General features: G+C 46.6%; 1 protein-coding gene across 18 annotated transcripts in view; it reads left to right on the top strand.

Moving 5' to 3' along the window:
* NRXN1 (neurexin 1) overlaps positions 1-16851 on the top strand; it is a 1598206-nt gene that overhangs the window by 138873 nt on the left and 1442482 nt on the right. The window lies entirely within an intron of this gene.

Raw genomic sequence — 16851 nt, 5'->3', positions numbered from 1 at the left:
AGGTGAAAGGTGCACCCCTTGGCAGGGCTAGAATAGCCATGGTAAATGCGGGGCACACAGCAACTATATCGTGGAGAACTCCACTTAAGGAAAAGAATCGGACTTATATGCTAGATAAACAGTGTGACCTGGTGTAAAGCATCTTCCTATCTGTCATGTCGTGGATGGTTGGGTTTTGTGTGTGTTTAGGGATGTATGAAAGTCTTACCTGGCTCCGCGCTGGGCAATCCACGGTTGGGGGGAGGCGCTCCGTCCCCCTCCCCAGAATCCTCCCCGGCCGGCTCCACTTCACGGAATTCTCCGGAGTTCCGGGCACAGCCGGGCTGCTGTGGCCACAAATGGCGGCTGTCGTAGCGGTAGGGATGGGGGAGAATTTCTTCCCGAAACTTTGGGGGGCCAAGCGCGAACGCATTCGGTCCTCCGAAGGTTGTTCGGGGAGAAATTCTCCGCCCCCCCGGGATGGGACTTAACTTTCACGAATGTCCCTCCCGGTGGCGGGTCCCGGCGGCGGTTCGGCAGGTCATCGTCAGGGGTGGGGGCGCCGCCATTACAAGCAAAGTAAAAAAAAAACAAACGCCCCCATGATAGGCTACGTAACGATTAACGTAGCCTATCACGGCTAGATTTGCAGATCTAGCCGTGATAGGCTACGTTAATCGTTACGTAGCCTATCACAGGGGCGTTTATTTTTTCTTTTGAAGTTTGCGGCTGGGGAGACGGGGCGCTTCTCCCTGGCCTGAATTTCGGCTGGGCGAGGCGGGAAGCCTCCCCGCCGGCCTGAATTTCGGCCGGGCGAGGAGGGAAGCCTCTTCTGCAGGGTGGCAGGGGGGGGGAGGCTGTTCTGACATGGATTCCGGGGGGTCCATTGCAGAATTCTCTGACATCCCTATGTATGTTTGTTGGGGATGAGGACTGTGACAGCCCAGGAGGGAGACATAGAATCATAGAGTAGTAGGGTTGGAAAGGGCCTATAAGACCACCAAGTCCAACCCCTGCACAATGCAGGAATCCCAGTCAAACCATCCCTGACAGATAGCTGTCCAGCCTCATCTTGAATTCCTCCAGTGTGGGAGAGCCCACCACCTCCCTAGGTAATTGCTTCCATTGCCGTATTGCTCTAACAATGAGGAGGTTTTTCCTGATGTCAGCCGGAATCTGGCTTCCTGTAACTTGAGCCCATTCTTCCATGTCCTACACTCTGGGATGATCGAGAAGGGATCCTGGCCTTCCTCTCTGTGACAACCTTTCACAGAGAGATGGAGCAGAATCAACAGGGCTGCACTCCCCCTGTCCCTCTCTAGATATCTCTTGCATGTTGCCAACACCTGAAGTACTTTAGAAAGAAATCCTATGGCTGGTGTCTGGGGGTGCCATAGGATAGTTCAGATTCCTGGATTCAAGGTTGGAGACAGTGCTCTGACCTTGGACCCAGGAGTCCAAGCTTCCTGCCCCCTCCCCCTCGCAGCCAGTGAGTAGATAACTGTGTTGGCTGCTTCTCTGAGCTCGCAAAAGCGTCTTCAGAGGGGAGGGAAAGGGGGCGGTTCTGTGGGAGGGGGGGAGTGGGGAGGCTGGCTTATGAAGAATCCTCCAGCCTCCCTAGCCTTCTTACTCAAAGATAACTCCTTACTCAAAATTTGCCAGTTATACATAAGCCTATAAATCTTTCTAGACATCTATATATCAAGCTTTTTGATGTGGATACCTTAGGGGTGTACGAAACACTTACCTTGTTCCACTGGGGCCATCCACAGTGGGGAGGGAGGTGCTCTGTCCCCCCCCCCCCCGGAATCCTCCTTGGCCGGCTCTGCTCTGCGGAATTCCGGCTGCTGCCAGGCTGCTGCGGCCACAAATGTAGGGATGTATGAAAGTCATCTTTTTGAAGGGTGACATTCGCGGTGCGGGGGAGGCGCTCCGTCCCTCCCCCCCAACTTCTCTCCAGCTGGCTCCGCTCTGCAGAGATTCCGTGGAGCCGCTGGCCGGGGCCACCCGCAGCCGGACATCTGGCCTCTGGGCAGCCTGCAAAGGGACGCAAATAGCAGTGGCTATTTGCGTCCCTGTATTTTGCCGTGATAGGCTACGTAAATATTTATGCAGCCTATCACAGCAAAAAACAAAACAAAACAGCGAATGCAAATGGTGGCGGCTACGGCAGCCGCCATTTGCGTCCCCTTTTTTTTTGCCGTGATAGGTTATGTAAATATTTACGTAGCCTATTACGGCAAAAAAACAAAGGGGAACGCAAATGGCGGCCACTACGCCATTTGCGCCCCTCTCTTTTGTTGTAATAGGCTATGTAAATATTCATGTAGCCTATCACATGGCAAAAAAAAGGGAACGCAAATGGCGGCTGCCGTAGCCACTGCCATTTCTGTTCCCTTAGTTTTGCCGTGATAGGCTGCATAAGTACTTATGTAGCCTATCACAGCTTCCACAGGGATGCAAATGGCATCACTGGCATTCGGCCTCACCAAGATCCGTGGCATAATTCTCTGACATCCCTATGCAAATGGCGGCTGCTATGCCATTTGCATGGCTGCCTTTTTCGTGATAGGCTATGTAAATACTTACGTAGCCTATCATGGCAAAGGGCAGGGGCGCAAATGGCATAGCGGCTGCCATTTGTGCCCCTGCTCTTTGCCATGATAGGCTATGTAAGTACTTACATAGCCTATCACGAAAAAGGCAGCCACGCAAATGGCGGCCGCTATGACGGCCGCCATTTGTGGCCGCAACAGCCCGGCAGTGGCCGGGAGACCAGCTGGAGCTTCCGGAGCCGCCTCATCTGCCACCAGGTGTGCTCCGTCCTGGGGGGATTCCTAGGGATGTACGAAAGGTACTTACCTTTCGGGGATTACGCTGATGGTGCGGGGGGATGCGTTCCGTCCCTCCCCCCAGAATCCTCGCCGGGGGGGGAGGCGCTCCGTTCCTCCCCCCCCCGGAATCCTGGCCAGCTGGCTGTGCTCTGCAGTGATTCTGAGGAGCCGCCAGCTGGCTCCGCCAGCAGCCAGACATCCGGCCGCTGGCTAGCAGGGGCACAAATGGCGGCGCCCATAGCCGCCGCTGTTTGAGTCCCTGCAGTCAGCCGTGATAGGCTACGTAAATGTTTACGTAGCCTATCATGGCTGATTAAAAAACCAAAAACCAAAACGTGCGTACGCAAATGGCGGCGCCCATGGGCACCGCCATTTGCGTTCCTTATTTTGGCACATCTTAGTCTAAGTAAACATTTACATAGACTAAGACAGCGAAAATAAGGGGAATGCAAATAGCGTAGCGTCTACACTATTTGCGTTCCCCTTATTTTCACCGTCTTAGTCTACGTAAATGTTTATGTGGACTAAGACGTGCCAAAATAAGGAACGCAAATGGCGGTGCCCATGGGTGCCGCCATTTGCGTACGCGCATTTGTTTTTTTTAATCAGCCGTGATATGCTACGTAAACATTTACATAGCCTATCAAAGTGTTTTTTAAAATCTAGCCATGATAGGCTATGTAAATCTTTACATAGCCTATCACGTTTTTTTTAAAACCTGGAAATAGCGGCAGCGGCATTTAAACCTGGAAATGGCGGCGGAGCCGCCGCCGGAGCCGCCACCTCCAGGGAGATCCGCCCCAGGTAAGTCCCGTCCCAGGGGGGTGGCGGCGGGCCATTCCGCCACAGATTTTGGTGGGCCGAATGTGCTGGCATTCAGCCTCCCCGAGATCCATGGCGGAACTTTTGTACATCCCTAGAGGTTCCGTGGGGTGGCAGGGAGGGGAGTCCGTTCCATGACGGATTCCGGGGGGCCGGATTCTAAAGAATCCGTCCTCACTGGAGTCCCTGGCGGAATTCTCTGACATCCCTAGTATAGCTTACACAATATTTTTTGCTCATTAATTGGTAAGTGAAAACTTTCAGTACACTTTTGGCCTAGAATAATACAGTCTCACACCTGTTCATTAGTCAATAACTTTTTGGCCCAAGTGACGATAGGGCTTTAAATCATCATTTATTCTTTCAATACCATCCAGTTCATCGTGACCATTATTTTTATGCCAGATACACAGAATTCATTGTGAACTTGCTTGTGTCTCTGCATTGTCTTCTCTTAAATACAGTTTAATACAACACTTATTTATTTACATTTTCAAATTCTTAATAAACTATCATTAATATTTAGCATTTGCATTTCATAATATGCCATCTTATATTGGTTTAAAATAGGTGGATTAGAATTTTTCAATAGTCTTCCCAGCAAGTCCACTAAAGCAAAGTCAGATACTTTGAACATCCACACCTACAGTTGGACAATACATTCATTAGAACCAACCAACATTCCACCAAAAACTAATAATCAGGCTAGGTGTACGGATGTATAAGAAATTGTTTTCAGTTCATTTTTGATCAGGATTATCTCAGTTCAGATCTCATGGACTGAACACAGAATCAAACTCAATCTATGACCAAAGCCCATACACTTCCAAGCTGCCTCTGTGATTCGTGGATCAAAAAAATAGTATTTGATGGCATGTGTAGATAATAATAATACCAAAAAAAAGTAAAAAGAAAGAAAGAAAAAGCTTGCGATCTTAGATGGACTCAAGTCAGAACGAGCTTTAACGTGGAATTCAGAGAACTTTGGCAAGCTTGTGTTTTGCTGATTTTCATATCCTTAGATAGGAGGACAAAAAACAGAGGATGGGGATTATTTTGTTTTTCATTTTGTTTGATTGTTAATCTCAAACTGTTGTATTCAATTTGGTACTTAGATCCATCCAGTTCTGGCAGTTCTGTCTCGTCAAGATAATTTATGCAAGCTTCCCTACCTTTCTGCTTTTTGTAGGGCCAAACACTAAACATATCATTAGGATTCCTGTGTGTGTGTGTGTGTGTTTTAAATAATAGGCATGGGCAGATTTACATTTCGAGCTTTGGTGCACAGAGAGGGGCAGTTTAACCATCCTGCAAACTATAGTCCCAACCCCGCCCCCCAAAGAGAAGCTGTCTTTCTGCAGCTAAAAGCAGCACTCAGAGGGGGGTAGTTTTCATTGGGATTTCAATGGAGGAAGCAATTAAAAAAGCAACCAAGAGGCTTCCTAATGATGAATTAAGTTTTGCCTTTTGTGTCATGCTCCATCAGGGATTCTGCCATCTGTTCAGGGAGATGGCTCAGGCAATGACATGGGACAGGAATGGAAGACATTAGCAACACAGTGGATATCAGCCCAGGACCGGGAATGAGTTCAGAACAATGGAGAGCATTCCTACAGAGGTTTGACAGGTTGTTCCACCACCGGCTTAGAGCAACTGGCAGTGTATAGCCAGGCCAAGAGAGTCCTTCTGGGAGTTCCACCTTCTCAAGTGATATATCTGTTTGCTTGTTTTTTTTAAACAGCCAGTGCACTTTGCTGGCTTTTTTTAGGTGCCGCAAGTCTGGAGAGTGAGGAGCTGGTTGGGGAATGTTTCCCAGGGCCTCTGCTTACTGGAGGAGTCAGAGGGGAGTGATGCCTCCTGGGGAATGAGTGGGGTGGGATCAAAAATGGAAGGCCCCACTTGTGAAGGTCCAGAAACACATTCTGATTCCTCTTCACTGTGACCAGAAGCCTCTGAAGGCTCTTGGTCCTGCTAAAGCTGATGACATTGCACTAGCATAAACCAACACCTGCACAATGTAGCTAGCATTTGCTAGGGCAATAGGAAAAACCAGCTATTTGCTGCCAAATTTTGGTGACATTGCACAAGCATCAGTTTATGTTAGCACAATGTCATTAGCACTAGTGCTGGGACACAGTTTAGTGTTGCGTGATGTGCTCTAGTTAGACCCATGTGCAGCCTTGCACACGTTCTAACGAGACTCACACACCCACTTATAAGGAATCTTTAGACATTGGCAATAGAGCGTCTCGCTAAGAAGGTGATTCCCACCCAAAGAGGTTCACACTCAAGACACTGTTGGAGAGGATAATGCCACAATGGCACATTTATTGGGGTTTTCAAAGATCAATGCACAAGCTATTCTGGGGAGTTAGCTGAGCAACTGGATTTAACACTTAAGACCAGCTGAGGATGCTCCAGCTGTCACCAAGTTATGCTTTGGTGGGGAAATCAGCTGCATTCTTGGTGAAGCTGAGCTCCAGGCCTAAGGTAGCTTTGAAGACTGTGGGAAGGAGTCTTCCCGAGGCTTGAAGCGCATGCATGCATGCGCGCGTGCACACACACACACACGGGAAAGAGGGGGTTGAGGCTACAATTTCTACAAAGAACCTCTACAAGCGATATACCTTTCCTTGGGCTGAAGCCCTTTCTTGCAGACAGGAACTAGTGCACATTGCATTTCCTGGTCTTAAGCGAAGAGGAAGGAAATCAGAGAGCCTTGACTAGGGGAGGCAAAGCACCCACTGTTGGCACCTTGTTCTGGCAAGCAAAGAGCTTAGCAATTTCAGTGATTTCAGCATAGAACCTTTCGTCTGGGAGGAGAGACTCTTGAATGATTTCAGCAGCAGTGTGGCACGTTACCCCTGCAGGGGTGAGGCACCCAGTGATTTCAGCAACATGGTCCCCCCACCTCTGGGAAGAGGGGACCAGGGACTGCCCCAACCTGAGGCTTCTTATACAGTTCAGAGAAAGGCAGTGACATCACAACTCTGATGACCCAGACACTGCTCATAGGCACTGGAAATGGTGCTGCTTGCTAGGGATAAAGACTGAGTTGGCCTTCCATCCTGTATAACAAAAGAGGGTGCTTGGGGATGATGGCCGTACTTGCCAGAAACAGAAGTCCTACTTACTATCTCCTATTCGCTTAACAAAAGATGACCTTGCATCTTAACGACTGTCTTAAAGACAGGTGTCAAGGCTGGAGTTCAGCATAGCATATTGCAGGTGGTTGGCTAGGTCACTTACCAGATATTACTCTTGCTATTCAGCACGTTCATGTTTTGCTGAATTTTGACCCCCCACCTTTGCCTTTGGGGAATGCATTTTAAGAAGTCCATTAGAAACTGAATTGCTTGATCTGGTCTTGCATGTTGTTCTCAACCCCATTCCTGTGCCTTTCTCTCACCTTTGCTGAGGCTGGGAATGAAGACACCTGGCTTTTTGGCTGTCTCAAAATGGAGTCAGTACTGTTCACTCAAAAGAGAGCTACTTAGTAACATTAGTGTGTGCCTCTCACACATTTTCTGTCATACATGCTGTACACTCCTCTCAGATAACATCTTTCCTCTCTCTTCCCCAGGTCTCTCTCCTTCTCTAACCCTTTCTCAACTGATTTTTATTTTAACTGTCCTACTTGCCAGTGAACCTAATCATCCAATCAGATTTTAAAACTCCACAAACCAATCCCCAAACAGAACCAGATGCCACCATTACATGGACATTCTTCCTTTCTTCATCCAATGAGAATGATATTTTGAATCCCTTAATCCATCCCTAAGCCTAAATTAATCCAACTGTTTTTTTCTTTAAATAAGAAAAATATCTGCTTAACTCAATTGCCAATATTTATCACGTAATGAAATCTATTCCATGTTTCTACATCTATATATTTTACATTTCTCTAAATATATCAAATTATTCTCATTTATTCACCTGTACTGTTTTGTTACTGGGATGTCTTTGAATTTATTCAGGGCATGGTACAGGGAAAATATGAAGTCAAGTGGGACTTAGGAAGCATTACTAACAACAAAGCTAGCAGAGATGACAGTATTCCAGCTGAGCTATTTAAAATCCTAAAAGATGATGCTGTTAAACTGCTGCACTCAATATGCCAACACATTTGGAACACTCAACAGTGGCCACAAGACTGGAAAAGGTCAGTTTACATTCCAGTTCCAAAGAAGGGCAATGCCAAAGAGTGTTCAAACTACCGTACAATTGCGTTCATTTCATATGCCAGCAAGGTGATGCTCAAAATCCTACAAGCTAGGCTTCAGCAGTATGTGATCCGAGAACTACCGGAAGAACAAGCTGGGTTTCGAAGAGGCAGAGGAACTAGAGACCAAATCGCCAACATTCGCTGGATCATGGAGAAAGCAAGAGAATTCCAGAAAAACGTTTCTTTCTGCTTCATTGACTACGCTAAACCCTTTGATTGTGTGGATCACAACAAACTGTGGCAAATTCTTAAAGTGATGGGAGTACCAGACCACCTTACCTGTCTCCTGAGAAACCTGTATGAGGGTCAAGAAGCAACAGTAAGAACCAGACATGGAACAACTGATTGGTTCAAAATTGGGAAAGGAGTTTGTCAAGGCTGTATATTGTTGCCCTGCTTATTTAATTTATATGCAGAGTACATCATGAGAAACGCTGGGTTGGATGAATCACAGGTCGGAATTAAGATTGCCGGGAGAATTATCAACAACCTCAGATACGCAGATGATACCACCCTAATGGCAGAAAGTGAAGAGGATCTAAAGAGCCTCTTGTTGAGGATGAAAGTGGAGAGTGCAAAAGCTGGTTTGAAACTCAACATTAAAAAAACTAAGTTCATGGCATCTGGCCCCATCACTTCCTGCCATATAGAAGGGGAAGAAATGGAAGCAGTGACAGATTGTATTTTCTTGGGCTCCAAGATCACCGCAGATGGTGACTGTAGCCATGAAATTAAAAGATGCTTGCTCCTTGGGAGGAAAGCTATGGCAAACCTAGACAGCACAGTAAGAAGCAGAGACATCACCATGCCAACAAAGATTTGTATAATCAAAGCTATGGTTTTCCCATTAGCAACGTATGGCTGTGAGAGCTGGACTATAAGGAAGGCTGAGCGCCGCCACGGAATAATTGATGCCTTTGAACTGTGGTGTTGGAGAAGACTCTTACGAGTCCCCTGGACTGCAAAGAGGTCAAATCAGTCCATCCTAAAGAAAATCAACCCTGAGTGCTCATTGGAAGGACAGATCCTGAAGGTGAAGCTCAAATATTTTGGCCACCTAATGCGAAGAGAAAACTCCCTGGAAAAGACCCTGATGCTGGGAAAGATTGAAGGCAAAAGGAGAAGGGGATGGCAGAGGATGAGATGGCTAGATAGCATCACCGGTGCAATGAATATGAATTTGAGCACACTCTGGGAAAGAGCGCAGGACAGGAAGGCCTGGCGTGCTATGGTCCATGGGGTCACAAAGAGTCGAACACGACTTAACGACTGAACAAGAACAACACAGGGAAAATATATATGTCTTACATATAGATTGATGGCAATGCATATAAGTCATAATACTGCAAAACATAACTATAACAATAGGAACTAGTAGTAGTCATTGTTAATACCAACCTTTAGAGACAAAACTTCCCCAAAGTTTATTATTTTTCTCAGAGTGTAGCGAGAGAGGATATAGCTTGTCCATCTGATTCACACTATCCTTGCTTTACACTTTCTGGTGTGTCTCAGGTAATGCATTTCAATTTTCCATGCTTTGTATGATGAGAAAAGAATATGATCCTTTGCTACTTGCAGAATAAAAAACTAGCATTTGGGGAGAAGGCTGAAGTCTAGTTTGCTGTAGACTAGGGATGTACGAAAGTCACTTACCTTTTCAAAGGGTGACATTCACGGTGGGGTAAAGGCGCTCCGTCCCTCCCCCCAAAATTCTCTCCAGACGGCTCCACTCCGCGGAGATTCCACGGAGGCACCGGCCAGGGCCGCCCGCAGCCAGACATCTGGCTGCTGGGCAGCCTGCAGGGATGCAAATGGCGGCCGCCGTAGCCACTGCCATTTGCGTCCCTGTATTTTGCCGTGATAGGCTACGTAAATATTTACGTAGGCTATTACGGCAAAAAAAAAAAAAAAGGAATGCAAATGGTGCCCCTGCACTAGGCGTGATAGGCTACGTAATTATTTACATAGCCTATCATGGCTATAATGAGGAAGCGAATGGTGGCCGCAGACGAGGCCACCATTCGCAAAGCAGCGCAGATAGGGATGGCGGAGAATTTCTCCCCGAATCTCCAGGAGGCCGAATGCCAACGCATTCGGCCCCCCGAAATTGTTGGTGAAATTCTCCGCCACCCCCCCACCCCCGGGATGGGACTTACCTCCTGCGAATGTCCCTCCTGGCGGTGGGTCCCAGCGGCGTTTCGGCGGCGTTTCGCCGGGGGCGGGGGTGGCGGCCGGTCTTCTGACCAGCTGCCGCCGCCGCCATTACAAAATAAAGTAAAAAAAAACAAACACCCGTGATAGGCTACGTAACGATTAACGTAGACTATCACGGCTAGATTTCCAAAGTCAGCCGTGATAGGCTACGTTAATCGTTACATAGCCTATCATGGGTGACTTTGAAAAAAAAAAAGCGCATACGCAAATGGCGGCGCCCATGGGCGCCGCCATTTGCGTTCCTTATTTGGTCCCGGGTAGTCTACGTAAAGATTTACATAGACTACGGCGAAAATAAGGGCAACGCTATTTGCGTACATGCTTTTTTTTTCTTTTCAAAGTCACCCGTGATAGGCTACGTAACGATTTATGTAGCCTATCACGGCTGACTTTGGAAATCTAGCCGTGATAGGCTACGTAAATCGTTACGTAGCCTATCACGGGTGTGTGTGTGTTTTTTTTCACTTTGTATTTCGCGGCCGGGGAGACGGGGTGCTTCTCCTCAGCCTGAATTTCGGATGGGCGAGGCAGGGTGCCTCCCCCCCCCGGCCTGAACTTCGGGGGGAGAACCGAAGCGCCTCCCCCCCACTGCGAAGCAAGCTGCGGGACCAGGTAAGTCCCTTTCGTACATCACTAAGCACAGATGGCAGCAGGCAAGTGCTCTGTTTTGCGTGCCTTTCGTGTTGTGGGGGGTGGGGTGCTTCGTTCCGCCACGGATTTCGGAGGGTTGAATGCACTGGCATTCGGCCTCACCGAGATCTGTGGCGGAATTCTCTGACATCCCTACTGTAGACAAATTCTTCTTTTCTTGTCCTCAAATGTTAGCCACTTCCCTTGAATGTCATTCCATGACATTAAGAGAGGGGAAAGCTGATCTCTCATTAGGAAGAAATGGGGGAGCATTTCTTGAGATACTTGCATTATTGCATTAACAGCCTTTAAAATCTACTTCTGGAGTATTTAAAAACTGAAGCCTCAACTGAAGACAACAAGAGGCTGTCTGCATTTCACAGATCATGCAAATCTGATTAAGCTCAAGAGAAAGTGTCAGAATCCATCATGTTGTAGGATGAAGTGCTTGAAAAACGTCCAATAGATTGGTGTATAGCTGACAGATCCTTGACACTGAGGGAAGTATTAGACTACCCCATTACACTATAAATTGTATGCTACTTTAAAAAAAAATCATCAATTTAAAAATGCTCTCTTAATGCTTATAGTATGAGCTGATTCCCCTGCTTCCACCACTTCATCGTGCCCCACCCCGCTTCTCTAGAAATTCTGAAGTGGAGATGAAATATCCATTTGTTTTCATTATGAGCCATTCCCTCTTCAGCCACTGACAGCCAATACCATATGGCACTTCTTTCACATTTTCTGTTAGCTGGTGTTTTAGAAATCCTATGCTGTGTCTAAGAATGACAGCGCTGAACTTCTCTCAATCATGTTAAGACCTGATTGCCTTAAGGAAATATATGTGCCTTGCATATATATTGATGGCAATGCATATAAATCATACTGCCAAACATATTAATAACAATAGTGAATACCTGCATTTAGATATAAAACTTTCAATGATTAGGATTTCTTAGTCAGATAAGTTCCCCCATGTTTATTATCTTTGTCAGTGTGTAACAAGAGAACATATAGGTTGTCTATCTGATTCATTCCATCATATCCTTCCTTAATACTTTCTAGTTGCATGAGGTAATGCTTCTGGAAGAAGCAGGATATAGATTAAGGATGGGACAGAAATTCTTTCTGTTTTCAATTTTCATTTTAAGGTGAACTTACCGAATTGCACATTTTCTAACCAACAGGCAAGCAGAAACTCAGTTTGCTTTCAAAATCCATACTTCTCCAAATTTTGGAATGGAGTCCTCCAATAAAACTGTGCACAAAAAAGTGTATATTAGAGAAAATAATGTTAAAAATACATTACATTGGGAAAACTGATTGCAAAAATGTGTATATACTGGGCAAAAAATACATTCAAAAACATATGTATTAAGCCAAATGTGCAGAAAAATACTTATGGATTCTCATGTCCGTCCATCTCCCCCCCCCCGCTCCTCCCACCACCACCACCACCACCATGTTTGGGGCAAACAAATGGAGAAGTTCTCCAAGTCTGAGACAAATTGAGCTTAAGTTTGGAAAAAATGAGGACCTGAGAGAAATTGACAGATTTGTCCATCCCTAATGTGGACAGTAGTCTCCAGTGTGAAGCAGGCATACAGGTATAGAAATGTAATAAATAAATAATAAATAGATGATCTGTTATATAAGTAATAATCATCATAATAAAGTGCATAGGAAAAAGTGTCAGGAAAAAATGGTTGACGTATTGGAGGAATACATTGGTCTTTCCGATTTTAGTATGGCTAAAATTTAATTTTAGAAAGACTAACTTCTTTTGCTCATCTCTAATGGGCAGAGGTATTCTATACCTCAGGGATGGCAAACCTTTGGCCCTCCAGGTGTTGTTGGACCACAACTCCCATCATCCCTGCTCATTGGACATACTTACTAGAGCTGATGGGAACTGGAGTCAAGCAACATGTGAAGGACCACAGGTTCCCTACTTCCAAGATGCTGGGAGCAGGGGACACCCTTCCGCTATACCGGGGGAATGGCCAACATATCCTTTACATCCTAAGCCTGATAGGAGAGGGGAAAAATGCACAACTAGATAATGCGAAACCAGCGACTGTGTTGGTGAGAAGAACATCAACATGTCAGCCTCACACAGAGGGAGCCAATGAACTTAAAGTCATGGGAGCATGGCCCCATCACACCTCCCTGTATCTCAAAATGACACCACAGTGCCCCCAGTCCATCAGCCCCCATGGCACAGCCAGCAATGACTACATGTCCTGGGAATCCCTACAGGCTGGGGTTTGAATCTCTTGAGGCTGCTCACAGCCATCATTTAGAGCACAGCACATATAGGGAAGGGGAGCCCACACAATACAGCACCCACATAGTTCCCTCAGCAAGATAGCTGAACTGAAGAGAGTGCACACAGTCATTCCTGAGACAAAGGTTCAGTACTCTTTTGCCAGGCATCCAAAGGCATGCAAGAAGGACATTCACAGCCACAGACTGACAGTGCTTGCTGCACAGGACAGGGATTTGGGAAGCAGAGGATGGAAGTCTGAGCCTCACCAAGGGGAAGGGGGTAGCATGCCCCTACTCACATTTTGCATGCTTGGGAAAAAAAAGTACAATCATGTCAGGGGCAAAAAAAGGGAGCTCCTAGGACTTAAGCCTACTCCTCAAGTAGGTATGTGTGAATCAGCAAAACTCGAGCTCACCAAAGTTCTTGAAATTCCCTCTCAAAGCTTGTCCCGATTTGAGTCTGTATCAGATTGCGAGCTTCGTTTTTTTTTCTTTTTGCCTGAGAATCCGTATGTATTTCCTTGCACATTTTACCAAATGTACACATCAATTGTGTGCATCTTTGAAATGTACACATTCTTCTCCCATTGATTAAACTGTATTTGGGCACAGTACTTTTGAACACATTTTTTTCATGCAGTTTTCAAACATAGGTCTGCTGTCGATTGCATTTTTTGTTGGTTGAAAGCTTGGAAATGTACAGACTTCAAACACAGATTGGTACCGAGTAGGGATGCATGGGCTGCGGTGGCTTAGTGGTTAAGACGCTGAACTGTAGACTGGAAGGTCGGCAGGACAGCAGTTCGAGACCCGAGTGCTGCGTGGCGGAGTGAGCTCCCGTCTTCAGTCTCAGCTCCTGCCAACCTAGCAGTTCGAAAGCAAGAAACTGGAAGTAGATAAATAGGTACTGCTTTGGCGGGAAAGGTAACAGCGTTCCGTGCACCTTGGTGTTCAGTCATGCCGACCATATGACCACGGAAGCGTCTTTGGACAGCGCTGGCTCTTTGGCTTAGAAATGGAGATGAGCACCACACCCTAGAGTCGGACACGACTGGTTGGGGACACCTTTACCTTTACCTTTAGGGATGCTGGAGAAATTCGAGATGGAGTAAAATGAGCTCAGATTTCTAAGAATCCAACCTGTGGAATCCGCTGCAGAGTGACCCTCTCAGGTCATGTGGAGTCCATGGACTTTCAGATGATTTTGTTTACTTTCCCGAAATTTACGCATATAAATCCGTAGAAAAATATGCAAGTTTCTGCTGATGAAACGTTGACTGGAATGGGGGACGATACACTAAATGTTACATACTGAGGTAAATTACATAAAAACGTATGTAAATACTTATGTTATTGCGTATTTTTCCGCACGACAAAAAAAAAATTCGCATCTGTCTGTGGGTGGACAACAGAAGAAAAGGCACCTGACAATCTGTGAATCACAGACGGAGCGGATTTTACACAGTCCGTACATCCCTAGTTCCGAGTCCGTATTCAGTCCAGAAGGTGTGAGCCAGATAAATCCTGATAAAAAATGGACTGAAATGAATTTCTCATACATCTCTAAATGTAAGCTTCAAAGAGCAGTTTCCTGTCCACTTAGCTATAGCAGCAGACAGGCATAAGACATATCAGGGGGCATTTGTCTTACTGTCCTCAGCGTCAAGACCCAGTCAGAAGCTAGGGCAGGTGGAGGCCTGGTTGGAGTAATAACTCACGTATTACATGCATATGGTCTGAGGTTTGAAATGAATCCAGGGTGCATCTCCATACCCAGGCAAAACTGAGTCCATCAGAAGGAAGGATGCACAGATCAATAACAGGATATTGCTCCTACATGGGCATACCAGACCTTTCAGCCCACCCCCTGACCCTGGCAACCTGTGTGACCAGCCCTCCCTGCTATTTTGCTTGAGAGGCCAGCCTTGCCTAGTAGCCTTCCAATAGACTTCATCCCCGCCTCTCCTCATCGAGCCTTATGCCCACCTTCCCCTTACAATCCCATCTTGAGGCCAACTGAAGCCAGATCATACTAAGGTAGAGAAAAGACATCCTTAACGACCACTTCTTAGCAACAAAGAAACATAAAATACAGCAAAGTTATAGCCTTTATATAACAGCCTCAGTGATGGAGTGGAACCTGAAAGGAAAAGACACATTTTTATATACAGTCAGGGCCAGAAACACACACCCATCGTTGGGGGCTTATAAGTAATGGAACAATCCAACATCATTTCAAACTTAAGGATCGCCTTTAATACCTGGATGAAAATCCTTTGCAGTCAATGACTACCTGAAGTCTGGAACCCATGGACATGACCAAATGCTGAGTTTCCTCCCTCGAGATGCTTTGCTGGGCCTTTACTGCAGCTGCCTTCAGCTGCTGCTTGTTTGTAGGTCTTTCTGCCTTCAGTCTTGTCTTCAGTAAGTGAAAAGCATGCTGTATTGGGTTGAGATCAGGTGACGGACTTGGCCATTGAAGAACATCCCACTTCTTTACCTTGAGAAACTCTTGGGTAGCTTTTGCTGTATTTATGTAGCCTATCACGGCTGACTTTGCAAATCTAGCCGTGATAGGCTACGTTAATCGTCACGTAGCCTATCACGGGGGTGTTTTTATTTTTTTTCTTTGATTGCAATGGCGGCGGCGGCAGCCGGTCAAAAGACCGGCTGCCGCTCCCGCCCAGGACGAACACCCGTCGAACCGCCAGCCAGACCCGCCGCCAGGAGGGACATTCGGCAAAGGTAAGTCCCGTCCCGGGGGGGGTGTGGGGTGCGGGGCGGGTGCAGAGAATTTCTCCCCGAAACTTGTTCGGGGGGCCGAACACGTTGGCGCTCGGCCCCCCGAAGTTTCAGGGAGAAATTCTCCGCCATCCCTACTCTTGACTGTAGATGTTGACAATGACATGCCTACCTCTGCAAGAGAGTTATTGACCTGGCTAGATGTTGTGAAAGGGTTCCTCTTCACCATGAGCAGAATTCTGTAGTCATCCACTTTAGTTGTCTTCCATGGTCTGCCAGGCCTTTTGCTGTTGCTGAGCTTGCCAGTTAATTCATTCTTTTTCAGGATGTTCCAAACTGTTGTGTTGGCCACTCCCAATGTTTTTGCTGTCTCTCTGATGGGTTTATGTTGTTTCCTCAGCCTAATGATGGCCTCCTTCACTCTCATGGACACCTCTTTGGACCTCATGTTGGGAGTTCCAGTGAACAGCTACCAAATGCAAATGTAACACTCACAACCACCTCCAGGCCTTCTATCTGCTTGATTGGTCATGGGGTACCCAGGAAACAGGCCACACCTGGCCATGCAGCTGCTTGTCAGCCATTTCTTCCATTACTTATGAGCCACCAACGATGAGTGTGTGTGTGCATGCCACTGGCTGTCCTTCCTGAATGGTTAGTGCCCCACTTTTGTCCAACCCCTTGAATTACAGCTGAAAGTCCTGACTTCACTCCCATCTGGGTGTGTTTCCTTTCAACTTCAATGTGGTGGTGTACAGAGGCCAACTGCCAAAACAGTTACCCTTGTTCCAATATTTCTGGTCCTCGCTATATTATTTATTTGAGTTGTATCCCATCTTTCTACCAAAAAATGGCACTCGAGGTTGCTTACAGTTCCTGATAAAAGCAACAATAGGCAAATACATTAAAACACAATTAAAAACAATTAAAAATGCAAAATGAACAGTAAAAACAGCATCCAGCTCAACAGACCCCTGTACAAACCAAAGGCCCACTTGAATAAGGTGGTCTTTGCCTGCTGGTGCAAGAATAGCAGAGAGGGTGCAAACCTATCCTCCTTCATTAAGGAGTTCCACAGCCTTGTAGCACTCACTGAAAAGGCCCTCTCTGACTTCCCCACTAAACACACTT

Source organism: Heloderma suspectum, chromosome 1, assembly GCF_057233095.1.
Source record: "Heloderma suspectum isolate Gila_16-S chromosome 1, 16-S_ref, whole genome shotgun sequence".
NCBI lineage: Eukaryota > Metazoa > Chordata > Lepidosauria > Squamata > Helodermatidae > Heloderma > Heloderma suspectum.
Note: the sequence above shows the minus strand (reverse complement) of the source record. Positions and strands in the feature narration are given on the sequence as shown.